General features: G+C 34.9%; 1 protein-coding gene and 2 long non-coding RNA genes across 4 annotated transcripts in view; all 3 read left to right on the top strand.

The window, feature by feature from the left end:
* The window catches only part of LOC102588797 (nuclear pore complex protein NUP98B-like), a 15597-nt gene extending 14081 nt beyond the window's left edge, over positions 1–1516 (top strand). For both annotated transcript variants that reach the window (XM_015309569.1, XM_015309571.1), the window contains one exon: positions 827–1516. The gene's annotated coding sequence lies outside the window, so the exon portion shown is untranslated. The remainder of the gene's footprint in view (positions 1–826) is intronic.
* A 3988-nt stretch (positions 1517–5504) lies between these two features.
* On the top strand, positions 5505–7897 carry LOC107060947 (uncharacterized). Its single transcript, XR_001473643.1, has 2 exons — positions 5505–6971; positions 7715–7897. It is a non-coding gene; the product is annotated as an uncharacterized lncRNA (long non-coding RNA).
* A 2255-nt stretch (positions 7898–10152) lies between these two features.
* The window catches only part of LOC102588473 (uncharacterized), a 22658-nt gene continuing 19422 nt past the window's right edge, over positions 10153–13388 (top strand). The window contains exon 1 of the long non-coding RNA XR_367421.2: positions 10153–10368. This is a non-coding gene — a long non-coding RNA (uncharacterized lncRNA). The remainder of the gene's footprint in view (positions 10369–13388) is intronic.

Raw genomic sequence — 13388 nt, 5'->3', positions numbered from 1 at the left:
GGAGGAGAAGCTGTGTTCAAGATACCATTGTAAATTAACACAACTTTATTGGGGATAGTAAAGGGGCAGACCCATTATCCACCGAGTTTGGAACCTCGGTATTTTTCCTGTTATAAAAAATTTACTTAATTGAAATGTGCCTATGTCTGCATAATTCTGTTGGTGCTGGTAGATATAGAAACACCTGTCTTTCAAATATGTGATATTTCTTTGATTTCAATTTTGTAGAGCTTTCTAGAAGGAGATTTACTAACCGAAACAAATTTAAGCAGATATGTAGCTTGGGTTGTCAAGAGCCTTGGTCGACCTCTAGGTCTCTACACTGTATGTCCTATTTTTGCTCCACAGCGAGCTCTTCGATAATATAGTTTCTAGCTGGAGACCTAGAGCAATGAATATCAAGCAGTAATCTAATAAGGTACCTCAAGTAGTGATGAAATATGTCAGGATATACCAAATCACAAAAGAGATTTAACATATACTATTACCTGACTTGCTGTGACTATAATTCATACATCAACATTAGTTTGAAATTCTCCATTTGAGTTCTAGACTGCAAAGAAGATTGCCAATGAGGAAACACCTGTGTATTTGTATTTTCTTGTATATATCAAACGGGATGATTTATAATGCAGCTGTTATCTTAACTAGAAGATTTCTGATTTAGTTTTCTGGCAGTTAGTACAAATGAAACTATTCATTTTGCTCATTTAGGATTTTAGGTGCTGATCTTCCAGATGGACTCAGTTGTGCAGTTTCAAGTATCAATATGTTTATACTCGAAGGATATAAATATAACCTCTTAATTTTTTATTTTTTTATGAAGGGATAAGTTACCCAAGAGATTAAGAGGAAAAGGGAGAAGAAGATGTGTTATTTGCAACAGATGCAATGGAAGGAAACATATATTCAGTTACTTGATGAAAAAGAAAAGAGCAATGAAGTGAACAAACAAAAATATGGAGGAGTTACGGATAAATTGTTGGATTTTTCCTTATGATTGTAGTCCTTGTTGACATAATGGTAAGGTTACTAAAATAGAGTAGCAGGTACCGGTGCTTTGATTTGTCCTCATATTCTTTTAAATTTGAAATACTTTTTATGATTCCTTTCTAGCACTAATTTCAAGTCTCTATGTTAGCACAATTTTTTTTTGCTGTGGGGATTATCTGATTACTAGTTTCTTTTATCAGGTTGAACAAGCATGGTTACCATGACTCATCATGATAGTTGCAATCATACTAAAACTTATCATGTCAATTACTTGTACATACTTTGGATAATATTGCACTATGAATGTACATATTAAAATAATACAGCTAAAATACTGGAATCAAATGGATAGAAAATACTTTAAGCTAAAGAGAACATCTTTTGTCACTTCAAGAAGTAATTAATTTGTAGATATGAGTAGTGATGAAAAAGACAATGGTAGATTTCTTTTGATGATAAGGTTTTAACCGTAACATGTATTTTTTGATGATAAGTTGGTTTTAGCTAGACTTTATTGCATTGAGTTTGTAGCACATAAATGATGGCTGAATGAGATGAAATGGGACAAAGTGAATTTGATATCACCTGGAGTAATGCTGTCTCAATGATCTGCAGTCTTTTATTCTTGTGCTCCTAATATTTTGTCAGGTGAGATTTTAGAAAAATTCAGGCTATTTATGTTGCTTTAAATAAATAAAAGTATACTTGCTTTAAATTGGCATAAAATTTAAATAAAAGTGTCTTTTTTGGCATACAATTGTATCTCCCATCAATTCTACTTCCTTTTTAGCGAAATAATTAACTTTGTAGATTAAGCATCCTATGTTTCAAAAAAAAAGAAGAATACGAAGGTACAACACATAAGTAGCCCTTTTTAGTTCTATGATGCTCCGGATCCTAAGATATGCTTATCCAGTCCCATGAATAATGCCCACTGTTTCCTTTTTCAGCTATCATTACTTACATTGCTCTGCCACTGATCAAAAAGAATGGTAGATTTTAACGTTTCACATTTGTTCCCACGTTCCATTTTCCTATTCTAAGGAAGTAATATATTTCACTCTCTTCGCCCCTTTCTTTTGTTTTAGTACTTCGTGTGGCCTTCTAAGATGTTTTATGGTTGTGAATAGTTAATCCATTGTTTTGGTTTCTGCAATGTTTGTTGCTAGAGTAGAAATATAAGTTGTGGAATGTCACAAAGGAGTGTTGTCGTTTAACTTTTACTATGTCTACTTCTTATTACTTCAAAGTCTACTAAGTAATATAAAAGTATAAATTTATTTTGAAGAGTGCTATGTTGCCACTTGGGGGCATTAATGAAACTCAGTACTAAATTATTCTCGGTTTCAATTGCTCTTGGATTATTTAATAATGGCTCTCTAGCTTCTCTTTAGTGTAGCTATTATTGGAAGGTGTAGTGCCTTATCGACTTGTCCTAATAACTTAAAAGGAGATCGAAGAGACTTTTTGGTAGACTTATTTTTAAACTTTTTGTGGTTGAACATACCTTATCCTGAGGCTGATATACCTATTTCTTCAATAATAAGATGTTCATCCATATACAGAAGCAGCATTTTTAGAACAATTTATTGACATACCCGATGTAGTATCCATATGATGTGGAAAGAGTCTATTTTCACATGCATTTGCTTTTCCATCCTCATTTCCAGTAGTTTCATTTTGCATAGCCACATGATCTAGTACATTGTTGTTTCTCCTTAAACAAGTACAATGCAAGACATTACAGTTGTAATGTCAAGCATATGTAAGTCAAAATGGCCTTTGTGATGTTACAATTTTAGTCTACCGTGTAGTCCACACAACTTACAAACTTGTAGGTAAGCACGCGTGATAGACTTCGGATTTGACATATTAAATGCATCCAAAAAGCAGAATTGACAAGTCTAAAAATTCCATCCAATAAAACGGAAGAAACTACAAATATCCAGAACAAGACAAACTAGATGGTCTCAAAACACCCAGACTGTTGCGCGTTGCTGTTGAGGAAATCCGTAAAGTTGGAACAGCCCAAATTGTATTTAGCCAACATTGCACTAGCTAGACAATAAGAGCTGGCTTCACATACCAACTTGAATGTTATGCATGCATCTAAAAATTCACTTATAGATGAATTTTATTAAGATACATCCATTGAACAAGAGACAGTATCTTCTGCCGTTGCTGATAGAGGCATCGAGCGCTCTGTAGTAGTTGTTGGTGATACTAGCAGCATAGCTCCAAGACCAATCTCATTAGGAGGAATGTATTTGTTCCTTGCATAAATTAGAGTAACAGGTTCATCTCCGTCAGATATAATTTCAAAGTCTGGTGCCTGGAGATTGTTATCAAGTGTCCTCTGGAGTCTTTGAGCAGGTGAGAAAATGCTTTGTCTAAGCTTTGATCTCTTTCTTCTTGGGACACTGTCAGGATTCAAGTGAGGATCTTTGTCTGCTTCTCCCAAAAAAAAGGTGAACGTTAGTGCACATAAAACAATAAGGTACTAATACAATAGATCTTTTTTTTTCTTTTTCGTGAGGGGGTGTGGGGTAAGCTGTTATAAAAATTTGTATAGTTAAAGATATTAGTTTTCCACTTTCTTATAACCCTTACGCTTAAGAAAGGATTTGATTCAGGACACGGCCTAGATAATATCTTACAAATCCTTGTCGCTCCCAGACATAGACTCCAAGATAAACCTTTGGAGGTCCCTTCAGGGAATCTAAACTCCTCTCCGGTGGTAAACTGGAAGGCTGAACTCCTTAACAAAAATTGGTGGGTGGCTGGAAAGAGGTGATTAAAGCCAAGTATGGTGAGCTAACCCCATGGTGTACAGAGAACACAGTTGAACCTTATGGGGTGTGGGAGTATAAAGAACAATCAGAAGTTTGTGGCCTCAAATGAAGGTAGACTTGTATATCAAAGTGGGAAATGACAGTAAAACAAGATTCTGGAAGGATTTCTGGATAGAACAATTCCCTCTTAGGAATCTCTTCCAAATTTGTGTAAATCCTGATGCTAATGTAGGTGCCTGTTGGGCCAGAACAGGGATGGGATTTAGCCTTCTGAAGACTTGTAAATGATTGGGAGGTGGAAACGGTTGCAGAGTTACTAGGGAAGATAGGTGGATTGAGTATGGATACAATTTCCACAGACAAGATGCTGTAGAAGCATTAAAAAAAGTGGTCTTTATTCAGTTAGCAGTGTCTACAGAAGAGGTCTCCAGGTGATGGCTGGGGATCCGAAACATCTCTGGAACTATTTCTGGAATAGAGACACTCCTACAAAAGTGAAATGTCTCACTTGGCTAGTGATAAAGAGGGCATGTTTAACACAGGAAGTACTACAGAAGAAGGGCAGACAGCTGGTCCCTAGGTGCTTTTTATGCAATTTGACAAGAGAAACAGACAGCCACCTATTCTTGCATTGTAATTTACTAAGCAAATCTGGAATTTGTTTCTCAGGATCTCTAGCCTGAACTGGACAATGCCAGAACATACTTCAGAGTTGTTAACGAGCTGGGTTAGGAGAGGAGGTAGCAAGAGTCAAAAGAGATGGTGGAGGTCAAGTCCATCATATTTATATAAGTGAATTTTTTTTACCATTTGTTTCTTCCATCTGCATGAATTTATCTGAGGATGATCCTGCTGAACCTAAGCTTGATATGTTAATCATTTCCTCTTCAAGACAAGCTGAAGAGCCATCCTGTCCAGAAACCTCTTCGCCAACTTCCATCTTTTGGTCATCATGAGCTATGAGATGCGTCTTCATTTCCGAAGGTAACTGATAGCTCTGTTTTCCTTTGCCTGCATGTTTGGGAAGATAGTCATCTAGTGTCCCCCTAGTTCCCCATCTTGATCCACATGCATTGCAGAGCACTGGTTTTGCAGTTGGCCCAGGTGTCCATAGGGGGGTTTCTGTTTGAGTTCACAATTAATTAGCATTTAAATGGGACAAAATATGAATAAAATCTTACAGGTAACTTATCTCAGAAACTAAAGCGCAATGATCATTGACAATTAAGATTTTCTGTAAAAGGTTTAGAATGTACTGCACGAGAACAAAAGCGTCACGAAACTAGAGTACGTATAGCGGGGAATATCTTTTGGCAAAACTAGAGTAAATATCTTTCTGTGAAACATATATAGACTTTTAGGATGTGTCAAATGCTTTTATATACACATTTTCATCACCATTTTATGGAACCATACAACATAGTTGAACTAGCTTGATGGTGGAAAGATTGAAAAGGATTTGCTTGATGTGTTAAGGAACCATGCAAAATAGTTCACCTCTTGGCAGACTGCATTTATATGCATGATATTTTAAGGAGGAACGCTATCATCTAATCTGACAGTGGTAAACTGTATAATATTCAACAGGGACTATCTTTTTTTCTAGCGCTCAACAGTAAAATAATTCCCTCCCCCCCCTGCCCAAGCGGATCATCCACTACTCTCCTCCACTGCAAGCCTCTGGCCTGACCTCCCACCACCACCGGCGACCAGGTACGAAATCTCCCTGCCGTCTTTCTTTCTCCCTTTCTCTGTTTTTTTTTGTTGCACTACCACCACCGGTCAGCAAGAATCCAGCTACCCCATCCTGATGACCGACGACCGACAGACTAAAGGAATATATCGGAGCTCGCTGGATTTCAGAAAATCAGTCCATAGTTTTTTTTATCCCCGTCATCTCCTAGGTATGATCCCACCACCCCTTTTATATATTTTCCTGTCTTATCTAGACCTGATTTTTCCGACAGATTGTTCAGACCCTTATTGTTGCTTGATTGTTAACTAATTTCCTTAAATCTGATATTGTGTTTATGAATTTATTATTGTGCCCTTGTGAATATTACTACATTTTCTTGGTTCCTACTTTAAACTGGTATCTTTGCTATAGTTTATTGCTTCTTTTTAGTTTCTTCATTGTATTGTGTGACTGCCACTTTTGCATTTAGGGATTTGACGTTATGGGTTGCCCCACTTGATTATTCTGTACTGGCGTTAGTGGCTTCAAAAGATCTGATGGTAGTTAAAAGTCATGTCAATGATTTGGGGTGAGGGCAGGGGTGGTAAGGGTACCAAGGGAACTCCTAGGTTGAGAGTTCTGTCTTGGAACATAGGAACATTGGCGAGGAAGTCAATAGAGTTGGTGATTATTCTTAAGAGAAGGAAGATCTTTATACCTTGGGTTTAGGACACCTAATGGGTAGGAACTAAGACTAGGGATATAGTCGTGTACAAGATAAGGTACTCAGGAAGTTTGAGGAGTAGGAATGGAGTAGGTATTTTAGTCTATGTTGCTCAGATTTTTCAAAAATGTCAACGAGTGCGGCAACAATTTCAGAGAGTCCAAGCAACAAAGATTTTAGAGGAAGAACCTAATGTATCCTATAAATGAAGTCACCAACATGAACTGCTAGCTGCTATACATGATGGAGAAGTTGGCAGTCTGCCAACAATTCACTTGGGACTACCTCTGGGGCTAAATCTAAATCTGAATCTATAGAAATATGGGATAGAGTGATAGAGAAGTGTGAAAAAAAGCTAGCCAGGTGGAAAACTCAATACCTCTCCTTACGAAGAAGACTCACTCTCATTAATTTAGTCCTTGATGCTTTCCCAACTTTTATGATGCCTTTATTTCCCATCCTACCAGGGTTATCAAAAGGTTGGACAACACTAGGAGAGAGATTTTGTGGCAGGGAAACAAAGAAAAGAAAGGGTACCAATGACAAAGAATCTGAAATTTCAAAGCAAAGCTCTAAGAATGGAGTGGTTATGGAGATATGCCAATGACAAACAATTGTTGTGGAGCAGGGTCATTGGTGCCAAATATGAAGAGGAAGACAGCAGGGTCTAAAATGTGCATCTATGCCAGGGATTGGGGACCAAATCTACAATTTATCCAAGATGTCCTCAGTTCCTGTTAGACTAATGGCAGCTGTTTTGAAAAGCAATTAATATTTGGCTCGAGAGGTGAGAAAATTCAAGTACGCTATGTTTTATGTTTAACAGATTGGCAATTTAGGGAAATTTGGTTATTTAGTGTTTCAGTTATGTGAGTCTTCAAAGTTTATTTGCTTAACATCAGGCACATAAATTCTAAGCATCACTGAATCAATTATCATGTAAAGCACAAGATTATTGATAAACATAAAAGGTGGGATATAGGTGGTTAATAGAACTTACGCTCGATGCCACAATGGCAACATGGCCCTTGTTTACCCATAAAATCTGATTCTGAATGATTCCAGTTCAAATCAGGTTGAATGTACTGCCGCTAACGTTAGAGTTGGATTTGCTTTCAAAATCTAAAATGTCTGACTGAGGTGACGGATAAAATATATAGACAGATAAGAATTCAGTAGACTTCAGCTGGTCATCTATTTATGGAAATAGATTAATCATGATAGAGGGTCATTAACTAATAACAATGGTTTGCAATATATATTGAATAGTTTTTTTTTTTTAAAAGCAATAAACTGTGAGTATTACCATAACAAAACAAAGTAGTACAATTTAGGAAGAAAAAAACACTATAGCATCTAGCTACTTACTGTCTACCACAAATCCTATGTATTAAATCTTGACAATTTCTTGCCTTTCTAGACTCCTTAACTCTTTCTAATCTAACTTGTCACTCCTTTTTTATTTGTGCGATGATGAAATTTGTATTTACATGTTCCTGTCTAAACTGCCTCCAATTCCTCGCTTGCCAGGTATAATAAATTGTTGCTCCATACATAGCAGCTACCTGCTTCCTTCTTCAATTGTTTCCAACATCTTCTTTTAATCCACGCCAATATTTGTTGAATTGCGCCTCTTAGCAGTTCCACACCCATCCAGTTAGTCAAATCCTTCCTCACTGTATTCCCCCAATGACATTCAGTAAACAAATGTTGGTGCGTTTCAGCACTCTCTTGTATATGCATATTCTGTAGTCTATCTTTAGTGAGCAGTCTATATATTGAATAGTTAATGATCAATGCATAATGACATATTTATTCCTAAATGAAACATCAGGTACATTGAGTATTGGTCACTAAAACAAGACAAGCAAGGCATCCTTGCCGTCGGCACAAATATCGAGTAACTTGTTCACCAAAATTAAGCATCTGTGATTTTGTTGAGTGATCTCATTAGGACAAATTATTATGTACTTGCTTTGTTTCAAGAATGGTAATTGCTTTGACTATAAATTTCCATTTTAGCTTTGGCAATGGTTGACCAAATAGTACCTTTCAATCTTCAATTAGTTGATTTTAACAAATAAGGTAATAGTTTTAATGGTCTAGTGTCCAATTATAAAATTAGAAGTCTTGCTTCTGAATATCTTTATATTGTTGTTGATGTGATTCTTTTTAATTATTCATTGTCCAAAAATGTATTTGCTTCACTAATTCAGATTTGCATGGTAGTAATGTAACATTAAAAAGTTGTCTAAATATGGTTGTGGAATTTAAAATTCTATAGATTTATTTAAAAACTTTTTTTCCAAAATTATCCTTGTCTAATAAAATATTGAACAAATGTTTGATAAAATAACTCATTTTATTAATGTTAATAATTGACTTTTTTTAATGAGAATTTGGTCAAAGCTTTTAAAAATTACCTAAAATGGACTAGAGGGCAATTTATGAATGCTAAATTAAATAATTTCCAAGTATATGAGGGGTCAATTTTTTTTAGAATAGAATAAAAGGAATTCGGTCAAATTTTTTTTTTTTTTTTTTTTACCTAAAATAGACTTGAGGAAAGCATTTTATGAATGCTAAATTAAATAGTTTCTAAGTATAAGTGGGGTTGATTTTTTTAAGGATATTATAAAAGGAATTAATTTTAAATAAAATTTGGAAGAATTGTTTTTATGTGTTGATCAATAATCAATATGAAGAAATATTTGTAATATCTTGTGCTACTCTTGGGTTCATTTTGGTTGTCAAATTTTTCTTTTGCATTTCTTTTAAAAAAATATTATTTAGAAGGATGATTTGATTAAATTATTCTTATTTATTATTTAAATCTCAATTAATACTTGTATTCCTTTCACCGCCTTAAATCTTAATTGTTTTCATCAAGATTGAGATATTTTAAATTAATACACAACTGAATATTAAGATATCGTACTAAAATTTTAATACTAAACAATTAAGATTAATTTTTTTCAACATGTGAATATATAAAAAAATTCCTTTCTTTAGAATCAATAAATATAAAATTTAAATAAAATATTAAATTATTTTATATGATATTGAGATACTATTAAAGAATTATATGACAATTAAAGTGATGGTTGTAAGCAATGATGGTTCAAGGTGTCGATTGAGATTATGTTGGGAGACGGTGGCGATATTGAGTGGTCTAGTAGTAATGTGGCTGACAATACTAATTAATTGTTGTTGTTGATCGTGATAACTAATAACAATGGTTTGCAATATATATTGAATAGTTATTGTGGTGATTGTTGTTTTTAATTGGTGGTTGTAAATTGTAATGGTGGTTATGATTGATGATTGTTAATGGTGGCTAATGGTAGTGAGAACTTAATACGGTGGTGATGGTGATTTGTATATACTGGGTGATTATAGTTGATAATAGTGAATTACGGCAACAACTGCATCGGTGAAAATAGAGAAATAGTGATGAAATATAAGAAAACTTTGAAAAATACCATGCTTATTCAAATTTATTCAATCTCGTTAAGTAATTGCAAAATTATAAAAATAAATACACTTAATAATTAGAATCTAAATGGTTAATATTAAATATTAATAGTCTATTTGGTCAAGTTTTTGGGAGGTAAAATATATTTATTTTTTGAAAGTGAGGTGTTCAATCAAACTTTTTGGGAGAAAAGTAGTAAAAATTGTTTTTCAAAAGCTAAAATAATTAGCTTTTTTCTGAAATACTTTTTGAAAAATAGTTCTAAAAAAATACACTTAAAACACTTCAAAAAATTTGGTCAAACACTAATTATTACTTTAAAATGCATTTTAAATCTATTGGTGAAACACAATAAACTTTTTTTCTCATCAATAAGATGATTTTAAAAATTTTACCAAATGAAAAAAAATTATTATTATTTTAAATTTATTAAATGATTACTATTTTAGAATTAGGACCTTAGAATTTTGCAGCCAAAAAATGCACATTCTGAAAAAAAAAAACTTTTCTGATTTATCCTTGAATTTCAGAAAAAAAATGAGAAAATGGATGAAAATTGTGAAGAACCAATATACCTAAACTGAAGGAAGGAGTAATTGAGGAAGATGAGGAGCAAACCAACCACTGTTTTCATGGCTTTTGGAATAAAAGGGCTCTTCTTCTTCTTCTTCTTCTATGTTTTGTCTGTCGTCGATATTCACCGCTACAAGTGAGTAAAACTTCATTCTTTAGGGCTTTTGATGCATTGTGTCCCGTGTTTATGAGTTTTTGTAAATTTTCTTTTGATTACTTACATGTTGGTTCTGGTTACTTGATAGTTTATGTGGTCGGTCCAATCTTCTTATATATTATTCTTGAGAACACACTTTTCAATTTCTTCACTTTCTTGCATTCTTGAATCCAGAAAACTGAATCTGGGAATGTTGCTCTCTTTTTTCTTGGTTTCCCTTTCTTTGTGATATATGGTTTATGCTGTTTAATTTCCCTTCTCCAAATCCATTATATATCTGTTTCTATATATTGTAATCCCAAGAGAACGTTCTTGGTATACATTACTACATGATGTTTGGGGATGCCTCATTACTATTGCTATAAAGGTTATGCACCTTGAAAGACAGATTTATTTATTACCTTTATTATGTTGTAATTATTGATGCTTTCGTCAAGATAGATGTAACTGCGTCAAGTTTTCGGCCTTTGTCTTTATGTTTGTTTGTTTTTACCGCATCAAGTAGGTTTATTCAAATTAATTTCAGTATAAGATATAAACATCAATATAGTTGTTCAAGTTCCAAACAAACTCTTCAAATTATCAGACATGATTATGTTTTTATAGCTGCATTTTTATTGTTAAACTCATACTGTTTATGTTTAACGTGAAAGCAAAAGTTGTAGGCTATTATGAAAATTTCTACTGTTGTTGGTTGCAAGTTTCTAACAACCCTGCTACGATCAGACGAAAATCCTCGTTGATAATTTGACATTCATCTCTAAGTCAGCTGAAAGAGTCGGTTTGGTCCTTGTGGAATCAAACTCAATCAACCTATTAGTCCGGTAGAAAGCATTTACAAGATTTTATTTAAGGTGCTTTCAAATAAATTAAGAAGGTTCAGAATTGCTTTCAAATTCACTGCCCTTTTTTTGGGTGGGCTGGGGTTGGGGGATGGAGGGGAGGTGGGTTGAAGAAACTGTGCTCAAGATCCACTGAGTTTGGAACCTCGGGATTTCTCAGGTTATAAAAAATTTACTTAATTGAAATATGCCTATGTCTGCATAAGTCTGTTGATGCCGGTAGATATAGCAACACATGTCTTTCAAATATATGATATTTGTTTGATTTCAATTTTGTAGAGTTTTCTAGAAGTAGATTCATTAACCGAAACAAATTTAAGCAGAGATGTGGCTTAGGTTGTCGAGAGCCGTGGCTGACCTCTCGGATATCCTATTTTTGCTCCACAGGGAGCTCTTCGAGAATATAGTTGTTGGCTGGAGACCTCGAGCAATTAATGTCAGCAGTAATTAAAAAAGGTACCTCAAGTAGTTATGAAATATGTAAGGATGTACCAAAACACAAAAGAGATTTAACATAAACTATTACCTAGCTTGCTTTTAAAATTCTCAATTTTAGTTGTAGACTGCAAAGAAGATTGTCGATGAGGAAACACTTGTATATTTGTATTTTCTCGTATATACCAAAAACAGAACAGCGGTGGCATGTCAATTCTTAGATAAAAGCCAAAGAGATGTTTGGAAGAAGAAGTTTCTTAAAATTAAGAAGGGTATTGTATCCGTAGAAATAAATAAACTGATTGTTGAATTGTGTTTTCAACAGATCAGATCAAATTGTGTCTCTACCTCCGTGTGATGAGTCTATTAGTTGTTTACTACTTCGGGTGCTTTCCACATTTTCTGTTTCAGTTTATTGGAATGAATGGAAATACCTCACAAACTGGATGATTAATAATGCAGCTGTTATCTTAACTAGAAGATTTTTTATTTAGTTTTCTGGCAGTTAGTACAAATGAAACTATTCATTTTGCTCATTTAGGATTTTAGGTGCTGATCTTCCAGATGGACTCAGTTGTGCAGTTTCAAGTATCAATATGTTTATACTCGAAGGATATAAATATAACCTCTTAATTACATTTTTTTTTTTGATGGATTGATAAGTTACCCAAGAGATTATGAGGATGGAGGGATAAGGTACCCAAGAGATTAAGAGGAAATGGGACAGAAGTAGATGTGTTATTTGTAACAGATGCAAAGGAAGGAAACATAGATTCAGTTACTTGACAAAAAAGAAAAGAGCAATGAAGTGGAACAAACAAAAACATGGAGGAGTTACGGATAAATTGTTGGATTTTTCCTTATGATTGTTGTAACACCCCGTATTCGAAACAGACCAAAAAATATAGATTTTTGAGAAGTTGCAGGTGCAACTTACGGTCACCATCCACGGACCGTAGGTCAGACCACGGCCCGTACTGGTGGTCCGTGGTTCACCACTGCAACCCCTCCCAAACTAGCTCAGAAAAAATTGGCTAAGTCCCGACTCATGGACAGACCCACGGTCCGTAGATCAGACCACGGTCCGTGGTCTGTGTCCGTGGATCGAGACTTCCCTTACCCAGCCTCTGACACAAACTACGGTCGACCAGCACGGACCGTCATTCGATCCCACGGTCCGTAGGTCTGACCGTAGATGAGGGTCAACAGCTAGTTAGCTGAAAATTATTGATTGGTCAACTTCAGATGGTCATAAATTTTAGCACAAAAGGAATTGTGTGTCCCATTACCTATGGTATGGTAGATAATTGAATTATCTTACCAACGCCACCGAGTTTTCCAAATTCCGACCTCCGAGTAAAAAGTTATGCTCGTTTTAGTGAAGCCCGGTCGGGCAGACTCGACCTACGGACCCAATCGACGGTCCGTCGATGGATTGACGGCCCGTCAGTCCAAACCGTCGATCACTCCGACAGCAGTTAATTCAGGGGTCTTTTGGTCTTTTCCTATTTCGTTTAACCCCTAAGATACGTCGTTTTGACCCTAAATCATGAGGTTTTAATCAGTTTAAACCTAGAAACATAACTAGAACTTACCTAAGTCAAATCATTAATCAAAACTTAGAAAATTAGAAGCAAGAGAGGAGAAAAAGGTCAAGAACCCTAGTTCAAGAACGCAGCAAGGTTCCATCAGTTCCAACCCCGAAATCGAAAGATTTCTCCG

Source organism: Solanum tuberosum, unplaced genomic scaffold (genome assembly GCF_000226075.1).
Source record: "Solanum tuberosum cultivar DM 1-3 516 R44 unplaced genomic scaffold, SolTub_3.0 scf00105, whole genome shotgun sequence".
Taxonomy (NCBI): domain Eukaryota; kingdom Viridiplantae; phylum Streptophyta; class Magnoliopsida; order Solanales; family Solanaceae; genus Solanum; species Solanum tuberosum.
This window is presented reverse-complemented; position numbering and strand designations above follow the sequence as displayed.